The sequence below is a fragment of the Aquarana catesbeiana genome, linkage group LG05 (assembly GCF_042186555.1).
Source record: "Aquarana catesbeiana isolate 2022-GZ linkage group LG05, ASM4218655v1, whole genome shotgun sequence".
Taxonomy (NCBI): Eukaryota; Metazoa; Chordata; class Amphibia; order Anura; family Ranidae; genus Aquarana; species Aquarana catesbeiana.
In genome coordinates, this window is record NC_133328.1 from 625,466,945 (window position 1) to 625,471,945 (window position 5,001).

The window sequence follows — 5,001 nt, forward strand, 5'->3', positions numbered from 1 at the left end:
AGTATCAGGTGACAATGTTCTCCTCAAGAGCTTGCAATCTAATAGAAAAAGTTGGGGATGGAAGATAAGTGGTAATTTGTGACAAGGGACCATCCATGTCTAATTATAAACCATATTTTATATCAGATGACTTTGCTACATTTTTTATCAGATGACATTGTTACATAGTATTGCATTTTATAGCCGATGACAATGTCTTACTCAAGAGCTTGCCATCTAATAGAAAAAAGCAAGGATGAAAGATGAAAAATATGTGCTAATTGGTGACAAAGAACCGTGCCTGTCCAATTATAAAGCATTTTTTATATCAGATGTCTTTGTTACATGGTAATACATTTTATACCAGGTGACAATGTTACATTAGTATTACAAATTTAATATTGGATAATATTGTTATATATTATTACATTTTAAATTAGAGGCCATAGTTACATATTATATTTTATTGCAGCTGAATTTATTAGATTGTTACATTTATATCATATGACATTGTTACATATATTTTTTTATCAGCTGACATTGTTATATAATTGTTACTTTTTTTTGGGGGGGGGGGGGGGGTTAAAGATGATTGGTACATATTGTTGCATTTTCTATTAAATGACGTTGTTACCTACATTTCATATCAGCTGACATTTTTACACATTGTTGCTTTTTTTTGGCTTGTTTTGTTTTAGATGATATTGTTACATGTCATTACATTTTATATTAGATGACAGTATTGTCACGTAATGTTGCATTTTATATCAGCTGAAATTGTTACAAATTGTTACTTTTTTTTAAAATCAGATGACATTGTTACATATGAATACTTTTTATATTAGATGACATTGATACATAGTATTACTTTTTATATTAGATGGTATTATTGTATAGTATCACTTTTTATATTATATGACATCGGTACATATTATATTAGATGACATTGATACATAGTATTATTTTTTATATTAGATGGGTTTATTATATAGCATCATTTTTTATATTAGAACACATTGGGGGCGATTTACTAAAACTGGAGAGTGCAAAATCTGGTGCAGCTCTGTATAGAAACCAATCAGCTTCCAGGCTTTATTATCAAAGCTTAACTGAACAAGCTGAAGTTAGAAGCTGATTGGCTACCATGCTCAGCTGCACCAGATTTTGCACTCTTCACTTTTAGTAAACCCCCCCCCCCCCCCAGGTACATATTATATTAGATGGTATTGATACATAGTATTCATTTTTATATTAGATGGCTTTATTACATAGTATCACTTTTTATATTAGATGGCTTTATTACATAGTATCACTTTGTATATTAGATGACTTTGATACATAGTATCACTTTTTTATAGTAGAACACATTGCTACATATTATATTAGATGACATTGATACATAGTATTTGTTTATATATTAGATGGCTTTATTACATAGAATCACTTTTTATATTAGAGGACATTGATACATAGTATCGCTTTTTATATTAGATGACATTGATACATAGTATCACTTTTTATATTAGATGACATTGATACATAGTATCACTTTTTATATTAGAGGACATTGATACATAGTATCACTTTTTATATTAGAGGACATTGATACATAGTATCACTTTTTATATTAGAGGACATTGATACATATTGCTACATATTATATTAGAAGACATTGATACATAGTATCACTTTTTGTACTAGAGGACATTGATACATAGTATCACTTTTTGTACTAGAGGACATTGATACATAGTATCACTTTTTATATTAGATGGCATTGATAAATAGTATTACTTTTTATATTAGAGGACATTGATACATATTGCTACATATTATATTAGATGACATTGATACATAGTATCACTTTTTATACTAGAGGACATTGATACATAGTATCACTTTTTATATTAGAACACATTGGTACATATTGTTGCATTTGATATTAGATTACATCGCTACATATTATATCAGACGACATTGTTACATCGTATTACATTTTCTATCATCATAGAGCACTCATTAGATCCTATGCATGGAATGAAGAGGAGGAAAAGGGGGGGGGGGAGTAATTTGCAGGTCTTACCTGCTGTAGTCGCCCTCTCCCCCCCCCCCTCTTTTACTCCTGCGGTCCACGTCCTTGAAAGCACCGGGGTCCACTTAGCCCCCACATAGGGTCAGAAGCGTAGTCCTTTCACTGACGGACGCGGCTGCTCTCGGAGACGAAGGCTGCCTTGTTGCACTGGGGGAAAGCGAGAGCGATGTGGAAGGAAGAGGCTGCCTCCTCTGTTGCCATGGTTATTGAACTCCGAGCTCTTGTGCAACAGCTGCCCGGACCGGCTCCACAATGCGGCTCCTGCTGGCACACAGGCATCTGCCTCTCTCTCTCTCTCTCTCTCTCTACGGAGGGGCTGGCAGGGGAGCCCCCGCGCCGTGCACCATCCTGACCCTCCGCAGTGCCTAAAGGGTTAAAAAAAAAAAAAAAGGATGCAAGCTATCGGAGGATCGGTTTTAATCCTTTTCAGTGCTGCACATTAAAAAAAAAAAAACCTGCATTGCACCCAAAGGTCACCGTGACTGAGAAGGAGCGGCGGATCAATTCGCCGTACGGTTCAGCGCCGTGTTTGCTGTGGAGTGTAATTAATGGGAGAGGATGACGTCAGTCGAGCTGTCTAACGTGCTCGCATTTTTCTCTCTCTCTCTCTCTCTCTCTCTCTCTCTCTCTCTCTCTCTCTCTCCAGCGCCGGACAGAAATCTGTCGGAGATGACGAGATAATAATCTTTTGTTTCCAGAGCCCGGGCTGTGTTTGATCAGGAAGGGAAAAAAAAAAAAAAAGAAGGGAGCCCAGGAGACGTCGGCGGCTGGAGGCGAGAGTTATCGCCAATTAAAGACCTGCGCAAACATCGCATTTCCACTGACCCCTTCAATATAGATGTCAGCCCGAATGTTACACAAATGTGCCTTCCCCAGAAAACAAGAACGATTGGATACGCAGCAGTTCGCTAATTCTCTAAAATTACGCATCCGTTCGAGTCCAGCTCTGTATTTTTTATTTTTTTTTTAAGTTTTGGATAAAGAAAGAAGAATTAACATTTCTGCCAAATTGATAAATCTGTCTGTGTCCCCATTAGGGAGATTTTCTCTCACTTCCTGTCCCTGTGACACCCATGCAGAATAAGGAAGGCTTGGATTGTCACTGGGACAGCAACTGGAACATTGCCAGAAGTTCTTACCCTTCATCACTCTACTAAAAAAATGTGTTTCCTTCTGTGTGACCCCCATTGTGGAGATTTTAGCTTACTTCCTGTCCCTCTGATACCAGTAAAGGAACATAGCTCCCAACTGCCCCTGATTTCGAGGGATTGTCCCTGATTCAGAACAAAGTCCCTCTGTCCCCCTTTCCTCCTCATTTTTCGCCCATTTTGGTCTGATCTATATAGATGTATATAAAATGCTCTATTTATCTTTCAAAAAGTGTTTCCCAGTGCTAAAAGTTCTAAATGGCTGCATTTGTAAATTTTAAAAGCCAATATCACGGAATAATAGTGGTAAAAAAAGAAAAAATATATACTTTGTGGGTTTATCTAATCATTTTTTCTTTTTTGTATAAATCTCCTTTAAGGGGATGTGACAGGGGGTGTGTCCTAAGGGCGTGACAGGGGCGTGTCCTATACCTACATACTTTTAATAGTAGGTGTCCCTCGTTCCCATCTCAAAAAGTTGGGAGGTATACAAGAGGGGCCGGTGCATTTGTCAGAGGTACAGACAGCAACAAAAACAAATACAGAAGTTCTAAGTTTTCATCCCTCTATTAAAAAAAGGAGTTGTTGTCTGTGACCCCATTAGGGAAATTATTCCTCACTTCCTGTTTCCGTGACACCCATCCATACAAGAAATGAGGCGATGGGGTTGTCACTGGGACAGAAGAGTATGAACATCAATATAAGCATTGTCTGAAGTTCTAATTCTTCACTGCCTTACTATAAAAAGGAGTTGTTGTCTGTGACCCCATTGGATACATTTTTGCTCGCTTCCTGCTCAACTGTGACAACTGGCAGGAAGTGTCAATCCCAGTAGGGAGACAGGCAGCAATAAAATTATGACAGGGGCTCTTACCCGTCACCACTCTATACAGAATTGAATACAAGGTTTTGGCTGGAGTTGTGCTTTAATATTATAATTCGATGATAAATTGGCGCTGTAGGCAGACCGTTTCAATAATTTTCTATAGGATGGGTACGCAGCAGTTCGCTGATTGGCTAACATAATGCGTCCAGCCCTTTATTTTTTTCTGTTTGTTTTGGATAGAGAAAGAAGAGTTAATATTTCTGCCAGGTAATGCTGTCTGTGTCCCCACTAGGGAGATTTTCCCTCACTTCCTGGCCCTGTGACACCCATACAAAATAAGGAAGGGGGGGGGGTGCTGTCCCTGGGACAGAAAAGTTTGTTTGTTTTGGATAGAGAAAGAAGAGTTAAAATTTCTGCCAGGTAATGCTGTCTGTGCCCCCATTAGGGAGATTTTCTCTCACTTCCTGGCCCTGTGACACCCATACAAAATAAGGTAGGGGGGGGTGCTGTCCCTGGGACAGAAACGTACACACAGCTGAACACTGAAACATTGCCTGAATTTCTAATCCTAAAAATGTGCTTTTGTCTGTGACCCCCTTGCGGAGATTTTCGCTAATTACTGTCCCTGTGACACCTGTAAGGGAAATGGGGGAAGGGAGCGTTTGTCACCAGACAGTATTAAAAAAAAATATTAAAATAAAAAACACAGAAGTTCTAACTATTCACCACTCTCCTTAAAGTTAATTTTGGTCTGTGATCCCATTAGGGGGATTAATTCTCACTTCCTGTCTCTGTGACACCCATACAAGAAATCGGGAGCTGCAGTTGTCACCAGAAAAAAAATATATATATATAATAGAGACAGCAATAGAAACATTATCAGAAGTTCTAACCATTTAATAATATGCTCATTTTTTTTTTTTTTTGCTTCTGACCCCATTGGGGAGATTTATGCT

General features: G+C 38.1%; 1 protein-coding gene across 1 annotated transcript in view; it reads right to left on the reverse strand.

The window, feature by feature from the left end:
- FAM135B (family with sequence similarity 135 member B) overlaps nucleotides 1–2,854 on the reverse strand; it is a 257,650-nt gene extending 254,796 nt beyond the window's left edge. Inside the window, exon 1 of the mRNA XM_073632289.1 lies at nucleotides 2,063–2,854. The gene's annotated coding sequence lies outside the window, so the exon portion shown is untranslated. The remainder of the gene's footprint in view (nucleotides 1–2,062) is intronic.
- Between the last annotated feature and the right edge of the window lie 2,147 nt (nucleotides 2,855–5,001).